Source organism: Scyliorhinus torazame, chromosome 4, assembly GCF_047496885.1.
Source record: "Scyliorhinus torazame isolate Kashiwa2021f chromosome 4, sScyTor2.1, whole genome shotgun sequence".
NCBI lineage: Eukaryota > Metazoa > Chordata > Chondrichthyes > Carcharhiniformes > Scyliorhinidae > Scyliorhinus > Scyliorhinus torazame.
In genome coordinates, this window is record NC_092710.1 from 202,896,422 (window position 1) to 202,909,747 (window position 13,326).

General features: G+C 41.5%; 1 protein-coding gene and 1 long non-coding RNA gene across 3 annotated transcripts in view; one reads left to right on the forward strand and one right to left on the reverse strand.

Annotated features, from left to right (window-relative positions):
* cd2ap (CD2-associated protein) overlaps positions 1–13,326 on the reverse strand; it is a 318,661-nt gene that overhangs the window by 47,948 nt on the left and 257,387 nt on the right. The window lies entirely within an intron of this gene.
* LOC140410700 (uncharacterized) overlaps positions 4,966–13,326 on the forward strand; it is an 80,218-nt gene continuing 71,857 nt past the window's right edge. The window contains exon 1 of the long non-coding RNA XR_011940708.1: positions 4,966–5,094. This is a non-coding gene — a long non-coding RNA (uncharacterized lncRNA). The remainder of the gene's footprint in view (positions 5,095–13,326) is intronic.

The window sequence follows — 13,326 nt, forward strand, 5'->3', positions numbered from 1 at the left end:
TACTTAATGATCTGTTGAGCTGCTCGCAGAAAAATACTTTTCACTGCACCTCGGTACACGTGACAATAAACAAATCCAATCCAATCCAATAAGCTTAACCTAAAACACGAATGCAGGCTTTCCAATAGTGAAAAGTCATCACCTGAAACCTTTACTCTGTTCTCTTCAGAGATGCTGTCTGACCTGCGAAGTATCTTCAGCATTTTCTGTTTTTATTCCAGATTTCAAGAATCACATTATTTTGCTAAGGTGGGATCCCAATTCTTCTAAAAGTCAAATGTTCAAATTGAAATAAGGGACACTGTCAAAACTGATGAAATAAAGGTTTCAGACAATGCAGTACAATGCTTTGGACAAACATATATTCACGAGTCAGCTTGAAACAGATAATGAGTAGGTTAGTATTGTAAGTTTCAATTTCCTAGAAACAACTCCATTTTCTTGTTTCATTTCGCTACAAATCTCGGTCTACACCTCCCGCTGCCCTGAGAAAGTGGGCTGCATAATCAATGACCCCTCCCACCTTGGTTATTCTCTCTTCCAACCTCTTCCATCGGGCAGGAGATACAAAGGTCTGAGAACACGCACTAAGATACAAAAACAGCTTCTTCCCCGCTGTTACCAGACTCCTGAATGGCCCTCTTATGGACTGAACTGATCTCTCGACACATTTTCTTACTGCGGTAGCACTATACTCCGTATGCTTTACCTGATGCCGCTTTACCCGATGGCTATGTCTATGTATTTACATTGTGTATTTTCATATGTCCTATGTTTTTCATTTATGAAACCATCGGCCTGAACTGTATGCAGAACAATACTTTTCACTGTACCTCGGTACATGTGACAATAAATAAATCTAAACAAACAAACAAGCAGAATTGATTATTCTTAGGTAATGATTGACAGCCCAAAGGGCCAAAGCTGGACAAAGGCACAGATAGATAACCATATTATAAAAGCTGCGTCAGGTTTTTTATTTCACCTTGCTTAACTTGATTTTGCTGCAATGCAAGTGGTGTGCAGGAATAGGAGTTACTTTAGTGAACCACTCTGTGGCACAATAGTCTGATAAAGATAATTAATACAGAAAGGTTGGCCATCCATTACAAGCAACTCATTATCAGACCCATATCTCAAGGAAGCCTCGGAGGATGGTATTTGAGGGAGTTAAAAAACTGGCCATGGAGAACAGCTCGGATGAGATAAAGAAAGGATGATGTAAGGTCTGGACCAGATTGATAAGGACAGAATGTGTCCCCGAAAATGCAAGAAGCTAATGACACGTGAATGACTTTAAAGAACTTCAAATCAAGGTTCCAAAGAACACAACATTTTATCGGGTATTTTGTAATAAATGTTTATTAGGCAAAATGGTCTCACCAATAATCTATCGAGGTTCACCCCTGAATAAAATAAGAGACTTTGGGAGACCTCAGTGCAGTAGGCTGTGCAGTAAAACCTCTTTGGGATCCATGCTAACACTTCTCAGTAGTTTAACAAAGCATGAATAAATGGGGCATCAAGAAGAGGAAGAAGAAAAAGAGCTGAGCTTGCAGACCAGTCACCCTGCCCAACTTGAAGCAGTACTTACCACCAGTCGTGTTTTCTAGCTGTGTAACTGTGTTATGCACAGTCTTGAATTCTAATTAAATGCACAAACCCATCACACAGGTTGCAGTAGATTGTGATTGAAAGATTTAAATCATGACAATGGTCATCAGAGAATTCCTTTGAATTGAACACTTGGAAAGGGCTTCTGAGTAGGGTAGGAGAGTAAAAGTTCATTGCAGAGTTGATTTGTGAGTAAAAAAGGACGTCTCCTGGATGGTTGAACTATATGTATTCCCCTCATCTATAATTATGATTTAATAACTCTGCCTTCCTGAAAATCTGAAAAGTAGGTGAATTATGAAAAGGCACAGACGATTTGAAAAATGCCAACCATTGTTTTAAGAATCCGTTCCTTGGATTCTGGATAATTAACAACTTGCACCAGCAGTACACATGACTAAGAGATGACTGAACTACTCTGCCACACATCATGTCTATAAATTTAAGTTGGAAAAAAATGTTTTATAAATGTATGAAAGTAAATCAATGCAATCAAATTGAAGTTAATAGTCAACTTAAGTAAGCTAAATACTAATATAATTTTTCAAAATTTTTGCCAGTCACGTCTCGGAAACATGTGGAAAAGCAAATGTCTTAGGTGTCCACCCAAGTAGTGTTATCATCTCTGATGAAGGATCATTAACTTGAAACATGAGCACTGCTTCTCCACAGATGCTGTCACTTTGGTTTCATGTTTTCATCACGTGCAGCATTTTGCTTTTGTTGCAGCTTCTGTTCATCTGAGACAATACACTCTTTTCCCAAAGGATGAATTCCACTCATTCAAAATGTGTGCGCAAGAATGGCTTGGTCAAAGTCTGGTTTTACCAACGTCTCTATGAGGTTATTGCTGGAAACCACAGTTCACCAGCATTGCAAGTTCTTGATGCTCGCATAACTCTGACTGCCTTGCCATACTAATTCTGTGGGACTATCTGGAGCAGAAATCTTAGAATTGTAGCACAATAACTGTCATATCTTGCCAGGTTCCATCAATAGGTGGCACGGTAGCACAGTGGTTAGCACTGTTGCTTCACAGCGGCAGGAACCCGGGTTCGATTCCCAGCTTGGGTCACTGTCTGTGCGGATTCTGCACATTCTCCCAGTGTCTGTGTGGGTTTCCTCCGGTGAACAAAGAACAATACAGCAAAGGAACAGCTCCAGTTTCCTCCCACAAGTCCTGAAAGAGGTGCCTGTTAGGTGAATTGGACATCCTGAATTCTCCCTCAGTGTATCCGAACAGGCGCTGGAGTGTGGCGACTAGGGGATTTTCACAGTAATTTCATTGCAGTGTTAATGTAAGCCTACTTGTGGCACTAATAAAAAGATTAGATTATAGCTGAACAAAGAACAAGCTTCTGGAGCACTACAGACTTGTCCAGTTCAGATTTCAGATTAACAAGTCTGCCACAGATCAAACATATCATCTTGATATAGATCCTGCTTACCTCAAGCTCATGGAAGAGTGTGATGCTTAATAGATGAGCAACATTTTTTTGCTAGTTGGATAGCAGATAACTTGAGAACTTGAATGGTATAGTGAGCAACACAATGCAGCATACATTACCATTTTTCTAGCAAAAACATGGCCTTACATCATGAAATAGTGCTAACCTCTGTGCAGCTCAATTCACGTAGGCAGAGAGCCATAGATTATTTCATAGAATAGAATTTACAGTGCAGAAGGAGGCCATTCAGCCCATCGAGTCTGCACCGGCTCTTGGTAAGAGCACCCTACCCAAGGTCAACACCTCCACCCTATCCTCATAACCCAGTAACCCCACCCAACACTAAGGGCAATTTTGGACACTAAGGGCAATTTATCATGGCCAATCCACCTAACCTGCACATCTTTGGACTGTGGGAGGAAACCGGAGCACCCGGAGGAAACCCACGCACACACGGGGAGGATGTGCAGACTCCGCACAGTGACCCAAGCCGGAATCGAACCTGGGACCCTGGAGCTGTGAAGCAATTGTGCTATCCACAAGGCTACCGTGCTGCCCTTTATATGTGTGTGCTCACAAACCCAGTTTCAGGTTTGTCCAAAGAAGTTTACCCAATTGATATTTGACAATATTTACATTCAAGCATGTTGAAGGGTCTTGTGCAAGTCCTTGGCAAAATGCTAACTGTGCTCATATGCTAGGCATCCAATTACATTACGATTTACAAAGTTTACTTATCAACTGCTTCAAAGTAGTGGTAATCTGGAATGGCCTGGATTTAAGGCCCAATAAAATTGGACACACTAAATTAAAAAGTGGAAATTTTAAATCAAACTGCAGTCAACTCCAGGCAGCTTGATGGTAATTCAAATACACCAAGCACAGACAAACTGCCAGGGCATGTCTGAACCTGCTTTGTCAATCACCCATCAGGAGATAATCGGCTCTATTCATATGCACCGATTTGTTTTGGGTTGCCCAGATCAAGCCAGACTTTTTGGCACCAGGTTACCTTATATAGCAATAAGTTACGTGCAAACACCACCACCGTAGATGGACACCTAGGGGCGGGTTCCTGGTGTCCAGCGAGCAGTCATCACCAAGTCCATTGGGTATCGGGTCCTCCTCCCGAGGCCTCATTGGCCGAGAGCCAGAGAGGTTTCTGCAAAGATGTGAAGGGAGGAGGATAAAGTTGGTCCCCCAAGACACATCTTAGCGAAGACTCAGCTTGGAGGTGACCTTGAAGATTTGGAAGACTAATCAGAGACAGAAGGAAGCAGCCAGCGAGATACACCTCCGCAAGAAGACCCTGAGGAATGTGAGAATCGGACCCGCGGCACGACTGGGTCATCAGCATGGGTAGTATAATGAGTCTCGGGACCTTTTAGTGAATGTTCTTGGGATAATTTAAGGGTTATTGTCACCTTGTTAAAATAAATTTAGTTGAATTTTATACTTGCGTTGTCCTTTGTTCATTTTATCAATAAAGACTTTTGATAAAACCTTTGATTAATAAAATGGTTGACATGTCTAAAGTTTTACTGACAACAAGATCTTCATACATTGGCAATGAGGCAGACCTATGGTATTGTCATTCTCTTTGGATGCTAATCAGCTGTTCATGCTCTTTTCACCCCAAATCCATTTAAGAAGTTTCACAAAGTATTTCACGGATAGTGGAGCACTTTGAGGCCCTGAATAGCATCAAAGCCAGCACATTTTGTTCTTGCATCTGGATCCCCTACACAAGTATTTTCATAGCACCTCAGTTAAACAGGTTAGACATTTGGTGCACAAAGTCTGAATTTGTTGACATGTTTCAGGATTTTCAACTATTTGGCCCGAAATGGATTTTTGGTTTAAGCTATTAACTGGCTTTGATGTTAAAAGTCAGATTCAGAATTCTGATAATTGATTCCTCAAAGGATCAGCGAAGAAAGGGCACACAGAAATGGACTAGGAGATCTGGCAATGAAGCCATACATGGGGATGGCTGAAGATTCTCTCAAGTTTAACTTTAGAGAAATTACAGGTCAGAAAAGTTGTACAGAGCCTGGGAAAAGTTGTAAATAACCTGCCAGAAAATGTAGCATGCTTTGATATTTTGTGCATTGTAAAGTTAGCTAAAATTTACTGCTGTTACTTTGTTCATTCACATGTATATGAAAAATAAGTCAGCGTGATTTACAATTGATCTCTTCTCACTCGCATGTTGATCAATTGTCTTTTCAGAACAAAGGAACATGCACTTGAGGATTTATACTCTCACAGTGAATGTGAACAAAGAACAGTACAGCACTGTTCGGTCCTCCAAGCCTGGGTCAATCCTGATGCCTATCTAAACTAAAACCATCTAAACCTCCGGGGTCTGCATCTTAATCATGTATTCGTCAAGATGTTACTGATTAAATGCCGCTATTGTATCTGCTCCCATCAGCTTCTCCGACAGCAAATTCCAGGCACTCACCAGCCTCTGTGAAAAAAACTTGCCTCGCTCATCTCTTCTAAACCTTCCCCCTTGCACCTTAAACCTATGTACCCTGGTAATTGATTTTTCCACCCTGGGAAAAAAATTGTTTGACTATCCACTCTGTCCATGGCACTCAATTTTGTAAACTTCTATCAGGTCGCCCCTCAACCTCCATCATTCCAGTGAAAACAATCAGAGTTTATCCAACCTCTCCTCAAAGCTAATACTCCCAGACCAGGCAACATCCTGGTATACCTCATCTGTGCCCTCTCCAAAGCTTCCACATCCTTTCTGGTAACATGGCAACCATAATTGTGGATTTATACTATCAGGTTTATGAAACAAGGAGTTTCTTTATATATATTTTTAGTCTCAGGATCACAACTGCAGATCAAAACAAGGATTTTATTCCTCGTTCACAGTCGGGCAACTTTAAGAAAACACTACATCCTTGGTACAGATTTTTTAAGGAGAAACCATAAATCTGATGGAACAATAAGACTGAACAGCAGTAATAGGAAAACAGCAAACCCCAGTCAGTTGCAGATAAATGTATAAGAAAATCAAAGCTGACTGCTTGAAACTAATGCTGCTTTTTCACACATCAGAGCTGCTTCTATAGTTAATCAGTTAGTAGTCGTAGTATTGTGCAATCATCCAGACATTGATCGACTGTTCAACCAACATGTTGCCACTGGTGTTATTGGTTTCCATTTCCCTATAGTTCCATTTTCTGTTTGCATCACTGAAGCCATGTGACAAGGCCAAACCCTTTCTTAAAGGGACACTCCCATGACAGGATTTGGAAGAATGGAAACACAGTGAGGAAGGTTAAAAATATTCCCGTAAACCTCAAATAAGCAAACATCTGGAAATGTAAAGAGGAGCCATTGTCTGTTTCACATTGGTGCGCACTTCATTCAAATTGTGGCCCAAATTAATAATAATCTTTATTATTGTCACAAGTAGGTTTACAAAACCCTGCAATGAAGTTACTGTGAAAATCCCCTAGTCTCCACACTCCGGCGCCTGTTCGGGTACAGAGAGAGAATTCAGAATGTCCAATTCACCTATCAGCATGTCTTTCGGGACTTGTGGGAGGAAACCGGATTACCTGGAGGAAACACACGCAGACACGGGGAGAATGTGCAGGCTCTGCACGGACAGTTATCCAAGCTGGGAATCAAACCCGGGCCCTTTTGCTTTATTAAATTATTAAATCCATTTCTGAAAATGGCAAGAACTTAACTTTATGATTGAGGTGAATATCAACACACAGAAAAAGATAGGTATGGGTCACGAGTCGCACATGGCTTTAAAGTGGGCAAGGAAATGGTCAGGTCAAATAACTTGCATTAAAAACAAAAGTTGCGATGATGCATTTCATTACCAAGGACTAAGTTGGATAACAGAAGAAGGGTCTTGGAAAGTAGTGATGTAATCAATTACGGACAGTTGCAGGGAGTTACAGGAGGAGATAGTATACCAAGAACATGGAAAATATTGCTTCTGGCTTTAGTCAGATCCATTTCAGGGTTGTAGCAGGGCAGAAAACTGACTGGCAAAATCCAAGCCTGTAATGAAGGAAAGATGGGTCCACTTTTGGAAGGCAACAACAACATTCAATAACTTTGGAAAGGAAAAGGACATTCAGAGTGGAGTTTGTGGTGCTAATTTTATGGAGAATGTGATGACTGTGGCTTTGAATGAGAGGTAGACACTATCTGAAGAAAGGTAGCCATTTACAATGTCAGCTAGTTATGAAGGCAAGAGAACAAGATGTGAGTTTCAAAGGTAACATAAGCTTAAAGAGGGCACCAGGTTGTTGGGGCATTATGGTATAGAGTATAGCGACAAGTGCATCGAGTCACCTAGGAAAATTTGTCTTGGGCAAGTAGCAATATACATGTCTCAGCAAGGTTGTGACTATGAGTTCCTTACACTTCTTGTGAGTGATGTCGACCGAGGAGGAAATAGGAAACAAGGACTGATGAAGACTTACTTGTGGAAAACAGAAGCCACAATTTTTCTTTGCTTTCCAGAGTAATTTTGGGTTAGTGAATGCCACCTAGAAGGACAAAGGCATCAGTCTTCTGGGAACACCACCACCTTCAAATTTCATAGCCGTCCAGACTTGTAATTATATTACAATTCCTTCCAATACTGGAACTCTCGACCTAACAGCACTGTGGTTGTATCATCAGATGGACAGCAGTGGTTTAAGGTGGCTCACTGTCATCTTGCATTGGTAATGAATGCAGCCTTGCCAGCGACATCCACAAGTATATTTGCCTTTACTGGCCGAGGCAGAGATGATAAGAACAAGGAGGTTATGGTCGAAAAGTATATAACGCCCAAAAAGCTACAGCTGAAGTAATGTGTGCAGTTCTGGTCACTACACTATTGGAAGGATGTCTTACGAGTCATAGATGTTTAAAGCATGGAAACAGGCCCTTCGCCCAGTTTGTCCATGCTGCCAAGTTTCTATCACTAAGCTAGTCCCACTTGCCTGCATTTGGCCCATATTCCTCTGTACCCACCCTGCCCATGTAACTGTCTAACTTTTTTTTAAAGGAAAACATTGTACTCGTCTCTACCACTGCCTCATTCCAGATGCTCACCACCCTCTGTGTGAAGCAATTACCACTCTGGTCTCTTTTGTATCTCACCCCTCCCACCTTAAACCTATGCCCTCTAGTTCTAGACTCCTCTATCTTTGGGAAAAGATGTTGACTATCTACCTTATCTATGCTCATTATTTTATCGACCTCTATACGATCACCCCAAAGCCTCCTACGCTCCAGGGAAAAAAAGTCCCAGCCTATTCAACCTCTCCTTATAGCTCATGACCATCAAGTCCTGGTATCATCCTCATAAATCTTTTCTGTATTCTTTCTAGTTTAACAATATCCTTCCTATAATCGGGTGACCAGAACTGAACACAGTATTCCATGTGTGGTCTTACTAATGTCTTGTACAACTTCAACAAGACGTCCCAACTCTTGTATTCAATTTTCTGACCAATAAAACCGAGCATGCTGAATGCCTTCTTCACCACCCTGTCCGCCTGCAACTCCACCTTCAAGGAGCTACGAACCTATACCCCGAGATCTCTTTGTTCTGTAACACTCCCCAACTTCCTACCATTAATTGAGTAAGTCCTGCCCTGATTCGATCTACCAAAATGCATTAACTCACATTTATCCAAATTAAACTCTGTCTGCCATTCATTGGCCGACTGGCCCAATTGGTCAAGATCCTGTTGCAATCTTATATAACATTCTCCACGATCCACTATGCCACCAATCTTGGTGTCATCTGCAAACCTACTAACCATGCCTCCTGTATCACAAATAACAGTGGACCCAGCACCGATCCCTGAGGCACATCGCTGGTCACAGGCCTCCAGTTTGAAAAACAACCCTCCACAACCACCCTTTGGCTTTGGTCGCCAAGCCAATTTTGTATCCAATTGACTACCTCACCCTGGACTCGGTGAGATTGAACCTTTTGCAACAACCTACCATTCGGTACCTTGTCAAAGGCCTTGCTAAAGTCCATGTCAACAACGTCGACTACACTGTCCTCATCTACCTTCTTGGTTACTTACCCCTTCAAAAAACTCAATCAAATTGGTGAGACATAACTTTCCCCTTACAAAGCCATGTGGGCTTTCTCTAATTAGCCCTTGCCTGTAGATCCTATCCCACAGAAGGCCTACTAACAATTTACCCACTACAGAAGCAAGGCTAACCGGTCTGTAGTTCCCAGGCTAATCCTTACAGGCCTTCTTAACCAAGGGCACGACATTTGCTACCCTTCAATCTTCAGGCATCTCTCCTGTAGCTGTCGATGATTCAAATATCTCAGCTAGGGCGCCGACAATTTCCTTCCTAACCTCCCACAATGTCCTGGGATAAATTTCATCTGTCCCAGGGATTTATCTATCTTGTTGCACTCTAATACCTCCAGCACCTCCTTCTCTGTAATATGTATACTTCTCAAGGCATCACTTTTTGTTTCTCCAATTTCTCTTGTTATGGGCCAGAGTTTAGAGAACCCCAAAGTGTATCATGGAGTTCACCTGACCCACAACTTTTAATAGATTGTGGTATGGGGAGCACATGGCCCACTCTCCAGGTGTGGTACAGCAGAAAGTGAAAAGTATTTTTTAAAACAAAACAATGTTTATTCTATGAACTCAAGTTAACCTTTTTAAAACATAGCGAACATCTTAGCAACCATCAATTCAAATACAATCCCCAAAGACTACAACACTAAGTAAACCTTTAAGCTTTCCTCTTTAACATCCAGAAGACTTTAAAAAAAAAACTTTAAACAGAAGCACATCAGGTTAAAGTCACTACTGCAAGCAGGTATTAGTTTTAAATCGCCAAAGGATTGATTTACAGTCTTTAGATTAGAGAGAGAAATTCATATACCTTATGGCTGTGACTGCAGCTATCCAGCTCTGAAAACGAAACTAAAACACACCCTGCAGCCTGCTCAAAAACGAAAGTAAAAAGCTGACAGGACAGCCCAGCTCCACCCACACGCCGACATCACTGCAGTAATATGAGCAGCCAAACCTTTCTTAAAGCGACATTCTCAGGACACCTTCCCCCAAGATTAAAAATAAACCATCAACTTCAAGATGGTTTCATTTTTCACCTTTTCACTATCCTGAAAGAAATGCACACAGTAAATATACTTTACGTTTCAAAAAACAATACACGCAAACATTTATAATAATATAGTCCATTTTTTTTCATTCTTCTTCCTCCAACTGAAATCCGTCTCAATTGACAGTCTCTTTGAACAAGAATGTATCTGCACGATCCCTCCATTCCTCTATGCCTCGGCATTTCTCTTTAAAGTCAGATACTTTAGTTCAATCTCATCACAGAATCCCTTGCAATTTTCCAACACAAGAGCATTGATTATCACAGCTTTCTGGCAGTCAAATGCCTGTTGAAAGTCTGCTGTCCATTGAAACTTTTGAGGTTTCTTCAGCAAGTCTATCAGTGGAGCAATCACGCTACAAAACCTTTGCACACATGTTCGATCAAATCCAGTCATGCCAAGAAATCGCATTATTTCCCTTTGTCTTGAGGGTATCGGAAACTCCTCAAGAAAAGTGACTTGGGCTTTTCCAAATTCACTTTTGGCTAGGTTTATTACCAAACCTGCCTCCGGAAGTCGATCAAAAACTCCATCAGATGTTTTAAATGTTCTTTCCATGTCTGGCTGAAAATTACCAGATCGTCGATGTATACCGCCCAATTGGGTAATCCTGAAACAACTTTGTTAGTTAACCGTTGAAAAGTGGCTGGGGTGTTTTTCATGCCAAATGGCATAACTTTGAATTGGTATATACCATCTGGAGTCACAAAAGCTGAAATCTCCTTCGCCCTTTCGGATAAAGATACCTGCCAGTAACCTTTCAGTAAATCCAGTTTGGAAATAAAATCTGATTGTCCCACTTCCTCAATGCAATCCTTCAAACGTGGGATAGGAAAAGAGTCCATTCGTGTAACTGCATTAACCTTTCTATAGTCCACACACAACCATTGGGTACCATCTGGTTTAGGCACCATCACTATGGGTGAGCTCCATTGGCTGCAACCCACTTCAATTATGCCATTTTTAAGCATACTCTCAATCTCTTTGCTAACCTGTGCCAATTTTATGTATGGATGTTGTTTGATTGGAACAGCATTTTCCACATCTACATCATGTAGAGCCATTTTAGTATTTCCCAATTTATCTCTTCAAACTTGCCCACGGGATATCAATAACTCTTTCAGGTCAATTTGTTTTTCCTCTGGAAGGTAACGCAACAATTTATCCCAATTTTTAAGAACATCCCCATTTTCCAATTTAATTTGAGGTATGTCAAATTCACAGTCATCTGAATTTGGTTCGTCACTTGAGTTAGAATCATCAAAACCTCCTCCTTTTTCTCTCCTTCCCTTTCAAAATACCTTTTAAGCATATTCACATGACACATGCGGTTAGTTTTCCTTCTATCCGGTGCTTTTACCGCATAATTCACCTCACTTAATTTCCTTTCAATCTGATACGGTCCACAAAACCTTGCTTTTAAAGGGTCACCTACCACTGGTAACAACACTAAAACTTTATCTCCACTGGCAAAACTATGAACTTCGGATTTCTTGTCCGCTACCCGTTTCATCACATTTTGTGCAACTTTCAAATGTTGTCTAGCCAATTCACCTGCTCTATTTAATCGTTCCCCAAAATTTGACACTTAATCCAATAGTGTAACTTCCAATTTCTCACTCACCAATTTTTCCTTAATCAATTTAAATACCGGCAATACTACTTGATGAACTTCTGCCCACTTTTCATCCGCCTGCAGATGTAAAGGTCTCCATTTTCTCATCAAGACATTACTTTTACGGTAATAACACTCTGGAAAAACCCCAGATTCCTCTTCTGTGTATGGTTTCTGATACATCCGTTTTATTTCTATATCTTTTTGTTCTAACTCCGCCAATTTTCCTGAACTAAAAATATTCACCTCATCCTCCACCTGTTCTTGTTCTTTTTGAATCATCTGATCAAAAATAGTTTCTGATAATTAGGGGCTGTTTAGCACAGGGCTAAATTGCTGGCTTGCAAGCAGACCAAGGCAGGCCAGCAGCACGGTTCGATTCCCGTAACAGCCTCCCCGAACAGGCGTCGGAATGTGGCGACTAGGGGCTTTTCACAGTAACTTCATTTGAAGCCTACTTGTGACAATAAGCGATTTTCATTTTCATTTCATTCATAATTGCACTTCCACTTCACTCTTTGATTTCTCCTCGTCTTAACCTGTGATTTTGCAACCTTGTTACTACACAATCCGGAAAAATCCCAAGATATTCGTCCTTCAACACTTGAGTTGTCTGATTTTCCACTGGCTTATCAACCACAGTAGGCATCACTCCCACCTGCGATCCAGCTATTTCATTACCCAAGATAAACTGTATTCCTGGACAAGATAGTTTCTCTATTACCATTACTACCACTTCACCACTCTTCACTGGACTTTCCAACCTTACCTTATATAATGGAAAACTACTCCTTTCAGCCTGAATTCCACATATTATCACCTTTTCTGGCAACATTCTTCTCAAACTATCTAACTCCTCATCTCTTACCATTAAAGATTGACTAGCTCCCGTATCTCTTAAAATTGTGACTTCTTTACCTATTCCTCCTGATACACGAGTAAACTTTACCCACACAGGTAAATTCTTTAAACAGATCTGGCACCTTCTTATCAATCACCTCTCGATCAGGCTGTACAATCCTTCGCACCTCCTTCACTTCACTTGGGCTTTCCTTTACCAGTTTAACAAACTCCACTGTCTTTTCCGCAGCATGGTGGTTAGCACAATTGCTTCACAGCTCCAGGGTCCCAAGTTCGATTCCCGCTTGGGTCACTGACTGAGCGGAGTCTGCATGTTCTCCCCGTGTGCGCATGAGTTTCCTCCGGGTGCTCCGGATTCCTCCCACAGTCCAAAGATGTGCAGGTTAGGTGGGTTGGCCATGCTAAATTGCCCTTAGTGTCCAAAATTGCCCTGAGTGTTGGGTGGTGTTACTGGGCTATGGGGATAGGGTGGAGGTGTGCAGTTGGGTAGGATGCTCTTTCAGAGAGCCGGTGCAGACTCGATGGGCCGAATGGCCTCCTTCTACACTGTAAATTCTATGATTATCCTGTTTTACCACATCAGCCTTCCCAGTGCTTTTCTTCAACCACCAACACTGTGACTTTACATGGCCTAG